This window comes from Moschus berezovskii, chromosome 5 (genome assembly GCF_049115385.1).
Source record: "Moschus berezovskii isolate FMDL1 chromosome 5, NW_MosBer_1.0, whole genome shotgun sequence".
NCBI classification, from domain to species: domain Eukaryota; kingdom Metazoa; phylum Chordata; class Mammalia; order Artiodactyla; family Moschidae; genus Moschus; species Moschus berezovskii.
The window spans coordinates 65692851-65709756 of record NC_142464.1 but is presented as its reverse complement, the minus strand read 5'-3'; the positions used below and the strand labels follow the sequence as shown (position 1 = coordinate 65709756).

General features: G+C 42.0%; 1 protein-coding gene across 2 annotated transcripts in view; it reads right to left on the bottom strand.

The window, feature by feature from the left end:
* Positions 1-16906, bottom strand: part of NWD2 (NACHT and WD repeat domain containing 2) — a 252383-nt gene that overhangs the window by 133528 nt on the left and 101949 nt on the right. The gene's annotated exons all lie outside the window — the stretch shown is intronic.

Below are 16906 nucleotides of genomic sequence, written 5' to 3'. Positions count from 1 at the left end.
CAACAGCATATTAAGAAGATCATACATCATGACCAAGTGGGCTTTATCCCAGGAATGCAAGGATTCTTCAATATCCGCAAATCAGTCAACGTAATACACCACATTAACAAACTGAAAAATAAAAATCATATGATTATCTCAATAGATGCAGAGAAAGCCTTCGACAAAATTCAACATCCATTTATGATAAAAACCCTCCAGAAAGTGGGAATAGAAGGGACATACCTCAACATAATAAAAGCTATAAATGACAAACCCACAGCAAACATTATTCTCAATGGTGAAAAACTGAAAGCATTTCCCCTAAAGTCAGGAACAAGACAAGGGTGCCCACTCTCACCACTACTATTCAACATAGTTCTGGAAGTTTTGGCTACAGCAATCAGAGCAGAAAAAGACATAAAAGGAATACAAATTGGAAAAGAAGAAGTAAAACTTTCACTGTTCGCTGATGACATGATCCTCTACACAGAAAACCCTAGAGACTCTACCAGAAAACTACTAGAGCTAATCAATGATTACAGTAACGTTGCAGGATATAAAATCAACACACAGAAATCCCTTGCATTCCTATACACTAATAATGAGAAAATAGAAAGAGAAATTAAGGAAACTATTCCATTCACTGTTGCAACGAAAAGAATTAAATACTTAGGAATATATCTACCTAAGGAAACAAAAGACTTGTACATAGAAAACTATAAAACACTACTGAAAGCAATCAAAGAGGACACTAATAGATGGAGAAATATACCATGTTCATGGATTGGAAGAATAAATATTGTAAAAATGAGTATACTACCCAAAGTAATTTATACATTCAATGCAATCCCTATCAAGCTGCCAACAATATTTTTCACAGAACTAGAACAAATAATCTCACAATTTGTATGGAAATACAAAAAACCTCGAATAGCCAAAGCAATCTTGAGGAAGAAAAATGGAACTGGGGGAATTAACCTGCCGGACTTCAGGCTCTACTACAAAGCCACAGTCATCAAGACAGTATGGTACTGGCATAAAGACAGAAATATAGATCAATGGAACAAAATAGAAAGCCCAGAGATAAATCCACGCATCTATGGACACCTCATCTTTGACAAAGGAGGCAAGAATATAAAATGGAGAAAAGACAGTCTGTTTAACAAGTGGTGCTGGGAAAACTGGTCAGCCACTTGTAAAAGAATGAAACTAGAACACTTCCTAACACCATACACCAAAATAAACTCAAAATGGATTAGAGAGCTAAATGTAAGACCAGAAACTATAAAACTCCTAGAGGAGAACGTAGGCAAAACACTCTCCGACATAAATCACAGCAGGATCCTCCATGACCCACCTCCCAGAATATTGGAAATAAAAGCAAAAATAAACAAATGGGACCTAATTAAAATCAAAAGCTTCTGCACAGCAAAGGAAACTATAAGTAAGGTGAAAAGACAGCCTTCAGAATGGGAGAAAATAATAGCAAATGAAGCAACTGATAAAGGATTAATCTCCAAATTATACAAGCAGCTCCTGCAGCTCAATTCCAGAAAAATAAATGACCCAATCAAAAAATGGGCCAAAGACCTAAACAGACATTTCTCCAAAGAAGACATAAAGATGGCTAACAAACACATGAAAAAATGCTCAACATCCCTCATAATCAGAGAGATGCAAATCAAAACCACAATGAGATACCATTTCACACCAGTCAGAATGGCTGCTATCCAAAAGTCTACATGCAATAAATGCTGGAGAGGATGTGGAGAGAAAGGAACCCTCTTACACTGTTGGTGGGAATGCAAACTAGTACAGCCACTATGGAGAACAGTGTGGAGATTCCTCAAAAAATTGGAAATAGAACTGCCATATGATCCAGCAATCGCACTCCTGGGCATACACACCGAGGAAACCAGAATTGAAAGAGACACGTGTACTCCAATGTTCACTGCAGCACTGTTTATAATAGCCAGGACATGGAAGCAACCTAGATGTCCATCTGCAGACGAATGGATAAGAAAGCTTTGGTACATATACACAATGGAGTATTATTCAGCCATTAAAAAGAATACATTTGAATCAGTTCTAATGAGGTGGATGAAACTGGAGCCTATTATACAGAGTGAAGTAAGCCAGAAAGAAAAACACCAATACAGTATACTAACACATATATATGGGATTTAGAAAGATGCAAATAATAACCCTGTATACGAGACAGCAAAAGAGACACAGATGTATAGAACAGTCTTTGGGACTCTATGGGAGAGGGTGAGGGTGGGATGATTTGGGAGAATGGCATTGAAACACGTATGTTGTCATATGTGAAACGAATCACTAGTTCAGGGTCAATGCATGTTATAGGATGCTCGGGGCTGGCATGCGGGGATGACCCAGAGGGAGGATAAAGGGAGGAGGGAGGTGGGAGGGCGGTTTAGGAGGGGGAACTTATGTAAACCTGGGGCAAATTCATATCAATGTATGGCAAAACCAACCAATATAATATTGTAAAATAATTTGCCTCCAATAAAAAATAAATTAATTACCTAAAAAAAAAAAGACATATTTCTTGAATATTCTTCCCATTCACATTCCTTCTGCACCAGACACAAAGCACCACCCCTCAGAGAGATGTCTTGATCAAAGGCCTTTAACCATATTAAAAAAAGGCAAAAGAAAAATGCAAGTGAATAATTTCATTATGCCAGATTCTTAATCAGGGGAAAGACTTAAAAGATGGAAAAAAAAAAAGAACATTGGTTAAGTGCTTTCCACATGCCAGGCATGCTGTGTTCTCTCACTGAACTCTCATAACAATCCTGGAAGATAAATACTATCCCATTCATTTTCCAGAGGGGTCAGCTGTGTGTCAAAGTGACCAAACAATTTTCCCAGAGTCACAGGATAATTTGCAGACCCAGAATTTGAATACTAGTCTTTCTAACAGAAAAACATATGCTGTTTACACTGTATCCCATAAATTACATAAAGTGTTATATCCTACTGAATATAAAGCATCACCAGTAGTAGGCTGCTCTAATATTGTACATTCCACTAAAAAAGAAATGCACTGTCAATTACACCATGACACACTATTTGTAAGACAAATACTAATTTCTGAGATGAAAAAACATGCATCTTAGAATGAATGAAATCTGGTAAATACAGTTCAAAGATTATTTGAGTAGCTGCTGTGCTGTGCACAGTCTGGCCCAGAATACAACACCACCCAGTGTAAGGAAAGATCAAGAAAATGTTACCATAGACATTCAGCTATCAAGATATGGAAGCCTGAGTAAAGACAGAGTCCTGTGAAATCAAAAGACACGGCAAACTTCTAGGAAACACTATGTCCAGTGAATCAAGGGGAACAGCTATTTGGAGCGACGCGAGAGACGCCGGCCCCGGCAGCGCAGACGCGACGCGAGAGACGCCGGCCCCGGCGCAACGAACCACGCAAAGAGGTGCGGCCGTGAGGAGCTACCCCACGCCTGAGGCCAGGGCCGGCGGCCGAGAGGAGCTACCCCACGTCCAACAGGCGGTGGCTGCGCGGGCGCAGGAGGGCCGAGAGGAGCTACTCCGCGTTCAAAGTCAGGAGGGGCGGCCTCGAGGAGATACCCCTCACCCAAGGTAAGGTACAGCGGCTGCACTTTGCTGGAGCGGCTGTGAAGAGATTTTCCACGACCAAGGTAAGAGAAACCCAAATAAGACGGTAGGTATTGCTAGGGGGCACCAGAGGGCGGACAGACTGATATCATAATCACAGGAAACTAGCCAATCTGATCACATGGACCACAGCCGAATGTGGTCCACTGGAGAAGGGAATGGCAAACCACTTCAGTATACTTGCCTTGAGAACCCCATGAACAGTAACAAAGGGCAAAATGACAGGATACTGAATGAGGAATTCCCCAGGTCGGTAGGTGCCCAGTATGCTACTGGAACTCAGTGGAGAAATAACTATAGAAGGAATAAAGGGATGGAGCAAAAGCAAAACCAATACCCAGTTGTGGATGTGACCAGTGATAGAAGCAAGGTCCGGTGCTGTAAAGAGCAGTATTGCATAGGAACCTGGAATGTTAGGTCCATGAATCAAGGCAAATTGGAAGTGGTCAAACAGGAGATGGCAAGAGTGAACGTTGACATTCTAGGAATCAGTGAATTAAAATGGACTGGAATGGGTGAATTTAACTCAGACGACCATTATATCTACTACTGTGGGCAGGAATCCCTTAGAAGAAATGGAGTAGCCATCATGGTCAACAAAAGAGTCCGAAATGCAGTACTTGGATGCAATCTTAAAAATGACAGGATGATTTCTGTTCGTTTCCAAGGCAAACCATTCAATATTACAGTAATCCAGGCCTATGCCCCAACAAGTAATGCTGAAGAAGCCGAAGTTAATCGGTTCTATGAAGACCTACAAGACCTTTTAGAACTAACACCCAAAAAAGATGTCCTTTTCATTATAGGGGACTGGAATGCAAAAGTAGGAAGTCAAGAAACACCTGGAGTAACTGGCAAATTTGGCCTTGGAGCACGGAATGAAGCAGGGCAAAGGCTAATAGAGTTTTGTCAAGAGAATGCACTGGTCATAGCAAACACCCTCTTCCAACAGCACAAGAGAAGACTCTACACATGGACATCACCAGATGGTCAACACCGAAATCAGATTGATTATATTCTTTGCAACCAAAGATGGAGAAGCTGTATACAGTTAGCGAAAACAAGACCAGGAGCTGACTGTGACTCAGATCATGAACTCCTTATTGCGAAGTTCAGACTTAAATTGAAGAAAGTAGGGAAAACCACTGGACCATTCAGATATGACCTCAATCAAATCCCTTATGATTATACAGTGGAAGTGAGAAATAGATTTAAGGGACTAGATCTGATAGATAGAGTGCCTGATGAACTCTGGACGGAGGTTCGTGACATTGTACAGGAGACAGGGACCAAGACCATCCCCATGGAAAAGAAATGCAAGAGAGCGAAATGGCTGTCTGAGGAGGCCTTACAAATAGCTGTGAAAAGAAGAGAGGCAAAAAGCAAAGGAGAAAAGGAAAGATATAAGCATCTGAATGCAGAGTTCCAAAGAATAGCAAGGAGAGATAAGAAAGACTTCCTCAGTGATCAATGCAAAGAAATAGAGGAAAACAACAGAATAGGAAAAACAAGAGAGCTCTTCAAGAAAATTAGAGATTCCAAGGGAACATTTCATGCAAAGATGGGCTCGATAAAGGACAGAAATGGTATGGACCTAACAGAAGCAGAAGATATTAAGAAGAGGTGGCAGGAATACACAGAAGAACTGTACAAAAAAGATCTTCACGACCAAGATAGTCACGATAACGTGATCACTGACCTAGAGCCAGACATCTTGGAATGTGAAGTCCAGTGGGCCTTAGAAAGCATCACTACGAACAAAGCTAGTGGAGGTTATGGAATTCCAGTTGAGCTATTTCAAGTCTTGAAAGATGATGCTGTGAAAGTGCTGCACTCAATATGCCAGCAGATTTGGAAAACTCAGCAGTGGCCACAGGACTGGAAGAGGTCAGTCTTCATTCCAATCCCAAAGAAAGGCAATGCCAAAGAATGCTCAAACTACCGCACAATTGCACTCATCTCACACGCTAGTAAAGTCATGCTCAAAATTCTCCAAGCCAGGCTTCAGCAGTATGTTAACTGTGAACTCCCAGATGTTCAAGCAGGTTTTAGAAAAGGCAGAGGCACCAGAGATCAAATTGCCAACATCCGCTGGATCATGGAGAAAGCAAGAGAGTTTCAGAAAAACATCTATTTCTGCTTTATTGACTATGCCAAAGCCTTTGACTGTGTGGATCACAATAAACTGTGGAACATTCTGAAAGAGATGGGAATCCCAGACCACCTGACCTGCCTCTTGAGAAACCTGTATGCAGGTCAGGAAGCAACTGTTAGAACTGGACATGGAACAACAGACTGGTTCCAAATAGGAAAAGGTGTACGTCAAGGTTGTATATTGTCACCTTGCTTATTTAACTTATATGCAGAGTACATCATGAGGAACGCTGGGCTGGAAGAAGCACAAGCTGGAATCAAGATTGCTCGGAGAAATATCAATAACCTCAGATATGCAGATGACACTACCCTTATGGCAGAAAGTGAAGAGGAACTCAAAAGCCTCTTGATGAAAGTGAAAGAGGAGAGTGAAAAGGTTGGCTTGAAGCTCAACATTCAGAAAACAAAGATCATGGCATCTGGTCCCATCACTTCATGGGAAATAGATGGAAAAACAGTGGAAACAGTGTCAGACTTTGTTTTTTTGGGCTCCAAAATCACTGCAGATGCTGATTGCAGCCATGAAATTAAAAGTCGTTTGCTCCTTGGAAGGAAAGTTATGACCAACCTGGATAGTATATTAAAAAGCAGAGACATTACTTTGCCAACCAAGGTCCGTCTAGTCAAGGCAATCGTTTTTCCCGTGGTCATGTATGGATGTGAGAGTTGGACTGTGAAGAAGGCTGACCGCCGAAGAATTGATGCTTTTGAACTGTGGTGTTGGAGAAGACTCTTGAGAGTCCCTTATACTGCAAGGAGATCCAACCAGTCCATTCTAGAGGAGATCAATCCTGGATGTTCATTGGAGGGACTGATGCTAAAGCTGAAACTGCAATACTTTGGCCACCTCATGCGACGAGTTGACTCACTGGAAAAGACTCTGATGCTGGGAAATGTTGGGGGCGGGAGGAGAAGGGGACGACGGAGAATGAGATGGCTGGATGGCATCACCGACTCTGTGGACATGAGTTTGAGTGAACTCCGGGAGTTGGTGATGGACAGGGAGGCCTGGTGTGCTGTGATTCATGGGGTCGCGGAGAGTCGGACATGACTGAGCGACTGAACTGAACTGAACTGAACTGTAAAGGGTGTAGTATGGACTGTAAGCCAAGATTTTAAAGTCTAGAAGACTGAGTAATGGTAACAACTGGGAAACTGGGAAAAGGGAGAAAGATGGGTTCCATTTTTGATACTTTAACATCAAAAACCAATTCAGTTCTGTTAGGTTGCTCAGTTGTGTCGGAATCTGTGACCCCATGGACTGCAGCACTCCAGGCTTCCCTGTCCATCACCAACTCCCAGAGCTTGCTCAAACTCACGTCCATCAAGTCGGTGATGCCATCCAACCATCTCATCCTCTGTTGTCCCCTTCCCCTCTTGCCTTCAATCCTTCCCAGCATCAGGGTCTTTACTAATGAGTCAGTTGTTTGCTTCAGGTGGCCTAAGTATTGGAGTTTCAGCTTTGGCATCAGACCTTCCAATGACTATTTGGGACTGATTTCCTTTAGGATTGACTGGTTTGATCTCCTTGCAGTTCAAGGGACTCTCAAGAGTCTTCTCCAACACCATAGTCCAAAAGCATCAATTCTTCAGTGTTCAGCTTTCTTTATGGTCCAACTCTTACATCCATACATGACTACTGGAAAACCATAGCTTTGACTAGACGGACCTTTGTTGGCAAAGTAATGTCTCTGCTTTTTAATATGCTTCCTAGGTTGGTCATATCTTTTCTTCCAAGGAGCAAGTGTGTTTTAATTTCATGGCTGCAGTCACCATTTGCAGTGATTTTGGAGCCCAAGAAAATAAAGTCTGCCACTGTTTCTATTGTTTCCCCATCTATTTGCCATGAAGTGATGGAACTGGATGCCATGGTCTTGGTTTTTTGACTGTTGAGCTTTAAGCCAGCTTTTTCCACTCTACTCTTTCCCTTTCATCAAGAGACTCTTTAGTTCCTCTTCACTTTCTGCCATAAGGATGGTGTCATCTGTGTATCTGAGGCTATTGATATTTCTCCTGGCAACCTTGATTCCAGCTTGTGCTTTGTTTAGGCCAGCCTTTCTCATGATATACTCTGCATATAAGTTAGGTAATCAGGGTGACAATATACAGCCTTGATATACTCCTTTCCCAATTTTGAACCAGTCTGTTGTTCCATGCTGATTCTAACTATTGATTCTTGACCTGCATACATATTTCTCAGGAGGCAGGTAAGGTGGTCTGGTATTCCCATCTCTTTAAGAATTTTCCACAGTTTGTTGTGATCCACACAGTCAAAGGCTTTAGCATAGTCAATGAAGCAGAAACATATGTAATTACTTTCATGTAACTCTACAGAGGAGCAGGTAGAGATGCTGACATGGGACTCACTCACACAGGCACCAGCTTAAGAATATGACATCTAACTGGGGGTCTAGAGATGAAAAAAGGCAGATAGGTCTTGACCTGTGCTGCCAAAAGAAATATGAAGAGACGGAACCTCAAGCAAAGAAGAGAAAATTCTAGACCAAAGGGGCCTCAGGAAGCACCTCCACCAAGGATGAGCATTGGTCCCTCTGGTGCCTTCAAGTAGTACTACAGTGTCAACGTGGGGCAGAGAGCAGATTTGGCAAGGTCTTCCTGCTAACTGGAGCTGCAGAGTTCACTCACACTTCCCTAAACACGAGGAACTCAACACTTGCCTGGCGGAGAGAAGGAAAAGGACTGGGCCAGCACAGGAGTTCCTGCTCTGAGACCAAGTTGTTATAGATAATTGCAAGAGTTTTCAGGGAAATTTTAAAAAAAAATCTGTATTTAGCAACACTCAAAAAGGTAACAAATGGCACTTATCAAGACAAGGACTGTTCATCTAATACTGGGAAATAAGCATTTCCATCACCTTCCTTTTTAGATTTCAAGTAAAGTTTAAGTCTTAAGAGAGCAGGCAAATGAACTGCTTGACCATAAGTTTTAGTCTGTTGCCTCATTTCATTACTTAGTCCCAATTCCACAGCATATTTGAAAGTTGCATTAACTATTTCAGGTTATGCACCAGACAACTGTAGAAAGTTGCTCACCATCCGGTTCTACAAGAATTAAGTCATTAGCCACTGGAGTCACTGACCTTCAACACACCCTGAAAGAAGACTGGAGCCCTCTGTATTCTGGGTAACCTGGTGGGATAGGCCTTCATATAAATTTTATGAACCTGGATTTTTGCATCTTTCCATACTTAGAAAAGCACTGAAGTCATTAATTAAGATACCTGTTCCTGGTGACCAGAAGCAACCTTCTACTGAGATGCATGGTTTATTGCATGCTCATTACTTTGCCAAAATCACAAACATACCCATCTCCCCCTTACCTCTTGGAACAGTTTCTCAGAGCTCTCTGAGAGGCTGTCTCCTGGGCTATAGTTCAGAGTAAGACACCAAAAAACATGATTCATAGCTTTTACACTGTGTGTGTATGTGTGTGTGTTTTGTTGTTGTTGACATACTCTAATGCAATGTCCCAAAGTGATCAAATATAAGTTACTAATGTGACTAGTGAAAAATTATTTTCTGAATCATCATCTGGATTTTTTTTTAACATGTTCAAATGAATTTCCATCCCTACTGCAGCTCCTCTAATGAAGTCTTTCCATCACCTGCAGCAGGACACATCCCTGGGCAGTAAGGCTCTCCTCCCTGTTAGAATGGCCTCACCCTGACCACACCCTCTAGAACTTCACAGACCTGCATGGAAGCCACTGACCACATACGGCTGCTGAGCCCCTGAAATGTGGCCAGTCTGAATCAGGATGTGTTATGAGTATAAAATATACACTGGACTTTGATGACTTAGTGTGAAAAAAGGATATAGGATAACTCAGTAATTTTTATGTTGCTTATATGTTGAAATGATGCTTTGGATATAAAATGACTTAAATAAATTCTTAAAAATTTTTTTGTTTCCTTTTACTTTTTAAAATGTAGTTGGAAAATTTAATTGAATTTGTGACTTGTACCTGTGACTCCTATTATATTTCTTTTGCACAGCCCTGGTCAAGACTCTAAACTTCTGGGTCTTTTTCATTTAATCAATAAATTCACTGTAATTGATATTTATTATGTAGATAAGATGAACTAGGGTCTCTAAAAAAGACTGGTGATAAAAAGATATAAATAATATGACTTCTGACCTCAAGGAGCTTCCAGTTAGCAGGGAAAAAACATTTTAAAAGCAATTAAAACAATATGACACATGCTATTAAAGTAGAAAATTTTCTAGTCATTGGCATGGGGGACAATTTAAGGGCATACCACACAGAGGGCACAGTGAGTCTGGAGATTCAGGGGAATAAAAAGAATCTGTTTGGGAAACTGAACATAGATTATTGTTACTGAGTCACTAAGTCATGTCTGACTCTTTCTGATCCCATGGACTGCCAGACTACTCTGTCCATGGGGTTTCCCAGGCAAGAATACTGGACTGGGTTGCCATTTCCTTCTCCAAGGGATCTTCCTGACCCAGGGATCAAGCCCATGTCTCTGGTATTGCAAGTAGATTCTTTAACACTGAGCCACCAGAGAAGCCCACAAATGTAGATTATAAAGGCTAAAACAGGCTGCCTGTGGAGGAGGGGACAGACAGGACTTGGTAGTAGACTGGGGTGGGAAATGGGGGAAATGGAAAAGAGAACCTCACATTCCAGGCTGAGAAGTACAAAATGTGTCTTGTGGATGAAAGAGTCAATTTGTATTTCAGAGATACCACAGCAGTAATACGATGGAGGAGGTCTGGGGATGGAGGGGTTGATATTGGGAAGGAGGAGGAGGAGATGAAGGTAAACAGGCCAGCAAGATAATCTCCTGCATAGTCAAGATGACAGTAATATAGACTAGGACAGACGGCACACACTGAAGAAATATTTAGGAGGAAAATCCGCAGGTTTTTGGGATTCAGTGGATGCCAAAGGTTAAGGTGAAACTGCAATACTTTGGCCACCTCATGCAACGAGTTGACTCACTGGAAAAGACTCTGATGCTGGGAAAGGTTGGGGGCGGGAGGAGAAGGGGACATCCGAGAATGAGATGGCTGGATGGCATCACCAACTCGATGGACATGAGTTTGAGTGAACTCCGGGAGCTGGTGATGGACAGGGAGGCCTGGCGTGCTGTGATTCACGGGGTCGTGGAGAGTCGGACACGACTGAGCGACTGAACTGAACTGAAAGGTGAAGAAAAGGAAACAGGGTTACTAAGATGAAGTGACGTGAAAGTCGCTCAGTCATGTCCGACTCTTTGTGGCCCCATGGACTATACAGTTCATGGAATTCTCTAGGCCAGAATACTGGAGTGGGTAGCCTTTCCCTTCTCCAGGGGATCTTCCCAACCCAGGGATCAAACCCAGTTTTCCTGCATTGCGGGCACATTCTTTACCGGCTAAGCCACAAGGGAAGTCCAAAAATACTGCAGTGGGTAGCCTACTGGAATCATCCTACTTACACCTGGGTCGGGGAATCTTCCCGACCCAGGAATCGAACTGGGATCTCCTGCATTGCAGGTGGATTCTTTACCAACTGAGCTATCAGGAAAGCCCTGGTGACTAAGATGATGTGAGATAAATACTAGGTGCCTGCTCAAAATGTTTGCTATCAGAAGGAATTATTAAGAAATGATACTAAGTTGAGTGGCTGGACTGAAATGAAATTGCTTTCAAAATGCACCAGCAGCTAAGTGCCCAGATCAATCAGGTATCCTGTTAGAGGTCCCTGCACTCATCAGGTTTACTCCTACTCAGGGTACCTGCAGTGCTGGGATGGGGGAGACTGCTAAGAATTCCGGGAGTAGAAGGGGGATATTTGGGAATCTGAAAAAAACTTCTTAGAAAGCAAGGCCTGGAGCTGGATTCAGAAGGGCAGGAAGCACAGGAGAAAGAGTATTTGTAATAAGAAAGGAAAGCTGAAACAGATGCAGCAAATGAGCTTTTAAAGTCAGGAATGAGTAAGTGGCAAGATGTGCTCCAAGGACAGGTGGAGGATGGCCTGTTTATTTTGGGATGAATGGTGGATGAAGGTGGAAAGACAGCTGGGATCATATTACAGAGGGAGCCATTATAAGGTTTTAAGCAAAGAAACTGACAACCTTACATTTAAGTAAGGTTACTCTGGTGATCATTGGAAGGACTGATGCTGAAGCTCCAATACTTCGGCCACCTCATGCGAAGAGTTGACTCACTGGAAAAGACTCTGATGCTGGGAGGGATTGGGGGCAGGAGGAGAAGGGGACGACAGAGAATGAGATGGCTGGATGGCATCACTGACTCAATGGACATGAGTTTGAGTAAACTCCGGGAGTTGGTGATGGACAGGGAGGCCTGGCGTGCTGTGATTCATGGGGCCGCAAAGAGTTGGATACGACTGAGCGACTGAACTGACTGAACTGAACTCTGGTGATGTATAGGAAAACTCAAGTAGGATGATGGTGTAAGGCAGTTCTGCTGACACACTTTTGCCAAATCCAGTAAATGTTGAACACTCTCCCAAGCCCTGGGGAGTTAAAAATAAGTGAGGACTATTCATTCTCTTTCTCTAGGACTTGCAACCTATTATGGGTAAGCAGAGAACAAGATCAGTTAGGATCATCTTTGCTCATTTGATTTTTTGAAGCAATGAGTGTTAGATCAGGAGCTCATCAGTGACAATGGACAGAAAACATCTGAAAACAAGATGGATGGCCCATGGACATATATTAAAGCCCTTTATTTACTGGGTCCTGTACCACCTGGTTTTACCCCAATCTGTCTTTATTTTTACCCATTTATTTTCCTGTTCTTCCTGTCTATCCTCTTATCCACAGCCAAGGGCACTTACTGAACACTGGCCAATCAAATAACCTCTTACTTACATATCCTGTCTTTCCCTGAGCCAAGTATGCTCTCTCCTCTGAGCAGGCTTGACATTCTTTTCATTCAATGGTCCCATCTCTGAGCAGTCAACTAGGTATAGATCACACATGGAATTAGCTGAAATTCACATAATCAGACAGGCTGATGCATTTTCATTAAAATCTTACTTTAGGGACTTCCCTGGTGGTCCAGTGATTAAGACTCTGCCTTGCAATGCAGGGGACGTGGGTTTGATCCACGGTCGGGGGACTAGGAGCTCACATGCCAAGGGGCATCTAGGCCTCTGCACCACAACTACTGAGCCTACACTCTAGAGCCCAGAAGATGAAACTACTGAAGCCCATGCGCCCCAGAGCCTGTGCTCTGCAACAAGGGAGGCCACTGCAAAGAGAAGCCCATGTACTGCAACTAGAGAAAGCCCACACGCAGCAACCAAGACCCAGGGCAGCCCCCAAAAATCTTAGTTTAAATTTAAAAATAAAGGAAATACTAGAAAACAGTTTGCCAACCAGGCACAGAGATAAAAGTATATGACACTGTTAAAGTGTAACTCCATAGTCTATCAACTTAGTTCAATAAAGATTTAACCCTAAATGGGTTAGTATGTGTCAGCTACTTGATTACTAGGGTAAGTTGAATAAGACACAATTCCAGTCCTGAGAACTCTGAGACTTTATAGACAGGTGAAGAAAAATTAATCTAACCAGATATCTCCTTACTGCTCATTCAAGTCTATACATATGATTTCTTACTTGCACCATCTTCCTGCTTCTGCCATCTCTTCCCACCCCTTACTAGCTCCCTCACAGTTTGAGTGAACCTGTTAAACATACATCATATCATGTCATCTCCCTCTTACTGAGGAAAACTGTTAAGTCCTTAATTTCAGTCCGTAAATTTCTGTATGATCTGCCTTTGATGTCATCTTCTACGATCATTTCCCTTATTCAACTCTACTCTATTACTACTTGGCTTCTTTAACAAGACCAGAATGTTCTGAACACATTCTCATCCAAAACCCCTTTTCTGGTTGCCTATGCCTGGGATTTTCCTTTCAAAACATCTGCATGATTTTCTCTATCACTTTCTGGAGATATCTGCTCAAAGGCTACCTTATGACTGAGTCCTTCTCTGACCACCCAGGATTCCCTACCTCCCTCTATCAGGCTTTACTTTTTTAAAAAAGCATTTATTCAATAAAATGCATCTATTACCACTGGAATTTACCATTTATTTCGAAGCTCCACAGAAAGAGGGTCTGATGATTTCTTCCTGTATTCCCAGCACTTGGAATGTTGTCTGGCGTGTTGCTGATGGTCAACAAACACTTCTTAGATGAACCAGAAGAATGACTGGGAGTTATGCGCAGGGTTTTAGGGGATCAGGGTATGTGGCAAAAGCTGAGAGGGACAGGGCTATCAGAGAAGGATTCTGTAAGCAGATAATGGTTGGGCTGAGACTTCACTCATTCAACACGTTATTCTGGAGTGTTACTATGTGCCAGGCATTATTCTAGGATCAGGAAATGTAGCTGTCATGAAGACAGACAAGTCTCTGTACTTGTGGAACAATCTTGAGAGAAAGATTGTTTCTTGCTTCTTGAAGCAAGAAAGCCAATACATGAGTAAACAAGAAAAATATCCAACACTGACATATGCTATGCAAAGAACTAAAGCAGGATGATATAAAAGAAAGCACACCTAAGGGCTTATTTTAGATTGAGTCATTACAGAAGCATCTCTAGGAAATGACATTTCAGCAGAGACTTGAAGAACAGTAAGAAAGCACCCAGTAAGAAGCAGTAAGCATTCCTACAGAGAGAACAGCCAGTGCAAAATCCTTAAATGGGAACAGGCTTGAAGTGTTCAAGGAACCAAATGGAAAGACATACAGTTGCAGAGAAGTGGGCAAGAACAAGAGGGGCATGACTTAAGGTGAGGCAGGAAGAATCTCCATGAGTCGGACTGAGGAGGTGAAGCAGGGAAGAACCAGAAGAAAAGCCCTGTAGGCAGTGTGAACAGCAAAGGCAAGAAGGCACGAAATAGATTGGTATGTCTGAGTAATTCTAGGAAATACATTTCTCCTGGGTCCAGTGCACAGAGATGGAATTCAGAACAGGGTACAGGTAAAGTATTTTTTTTTTTCATGAAGCTTCTGGCACATTCTGCTGCAGTTGGAAAAGAGAACCATTTCTTTATGGTTCCAAGAACCATACACAGCGAGCCCAACACAGCCTCAGGAAGATCTATAATCAACCTATAAGGAAAGACTACGCTAAGAGGTATATTCTTAGATTCAGATATCATGTACTTGAGCTTAGAAGCTTGGAAGGTAAAAAGCAAATACAACCTCAGATTTGTAAGCTGTCACAACCCACTTTTAGTGAAGGACCAGAAAGTGAAAGTGAAAGTCAGTCTTGTCCGACTCTTGGTGACCCCATGGACTGTACAGTCCATGGAATTTCCAGATCGGAACACTGCACTGGGTAGTCTTTCCCTTCTCCAGGGCATCTTCCCAACCCAGGAATCAAACCAGGGTCTCCTGCATTGCAGGCAGATTCTTTACCAGCTGAGCCAAAAGGGAAGCCCAAGAATACTGGAGTGGGCAGCCTATCCCTTCTCCAGGGATCTTCCTGAACCAGGAATCAAACCAAGGTCTCCTGCATTGCAGGCAGATTCTTTACCAACTGAGCTATGAGGGAAGCCTGTGAAGGACAAGGGGGTGGGTTAAATCACTCGCAGTCAAGAGCTGGGAGTCAATTCCACCTCACACTTTACCCAATGCTGTTTCCCCTGCTGTGAGCCTCTCATCAATGGATTCAATATACTTGCCTGGAATGATCCTTGCCATTAATTTCTTCTAGGGACCTTGCCTTCTACATTTTCCCTTCGGCTTTATCTGTCTTCTCCTGTACTTGCTTATAATTTAGAAAATGTGTATTTTTTTCCCCTTCAGCTAATCCTAATCAATTTCATGTTTTATGACAGCTGTTCTGCAGCTCAATCTTCTATTAACAAAAGTGATGAAAACCCAAATAAACTCAAAGATGGGATCAATATACTTAGACATATTTCTTTATACTAAGTGAATCCCCAAGGAATATCTTAGTCTTTGGAAACTTTGACATATCATCTTTTTTTTTTTTTTAAACAGTCAAGACCCTGTTATTGGTAGAACCCAAGGAATACTTGGGTTATATGCTAACTGAGTCCCCAAGGAATGTCTTAGTCTTTGGAAACTTTGACATATCATCTTTTTCTTTTTTTTTTAACAGTTGAGAGTCTGTTGTCAGTAGACCCAGAGTCCTTGGATCAAGTAGTGCTGATTTCACAACAAGGAATCTAGGTTCATAGTTTTTCAAGTAAACAGTGACTTACGAGTAACTCCAATATTTCTGTTGTATTAGCTTGTTGCTGATGGACACTATTAAGATTAAAGCCATTCAGAAACTATTATTCTATATATCGTATTAGAAGGCATTATGAGGTATACCAAGATGAAATATTTACAGCTGACTCTTGAATAACACAGGTTTTAACTGCACGGGTCCACTTATGTGTGGCTTTTTTTACTATAAGTTCTATAGTACGAAATGATCCATGGTTGACTGAATCTACAGATATGGAGAGATGGCAGATACAGTGGGACTGTGCATGCAGAGGGCTGACTGTAAAGTTACACGTGGATTCTGAACTGCGCAGAGGGTTAGTACCTCTAGTCCCCTCATTGTTCAAGGGTCAACTGTATTCGGGAAGAAACAAATGAAGGGTGAAATTTTCTTCCATTAACAATGGCACATTTTGTACTCTTACACTACAAACCTCTAGTCCATACTCCTTATTTAACAATGTAAACATGTAGTTAGGACAGCAGTTAAGATGTTCACTGTGAATGAGGTTAACAAAGTCTCACTACATAATGCTATCTGTTGCAGGAGACATTTACTTCAAAAAATTTTGGATGTCGAGGATATGACCAATGTCTCCTAGTACTTCTCTATTAGATGGCCAAATTGATAGTGTCTACAATGCCATGTCTATGAATTTCATCAATGATGCACACAGTTATAGCCTCTTGAAATGCTGATGATATTTTTTCTTGGTAAATGGTAAATTCTGAAATGCTTGGGAAAAAGGACATTTGACAATGTGAATAAAAACTAAAAGGTGAAAAGGAAGGCAAGGACTAGTCAAGATGCTAAAAATAAGTACTTGTAAGAGAGCTGATCCCAATTTGT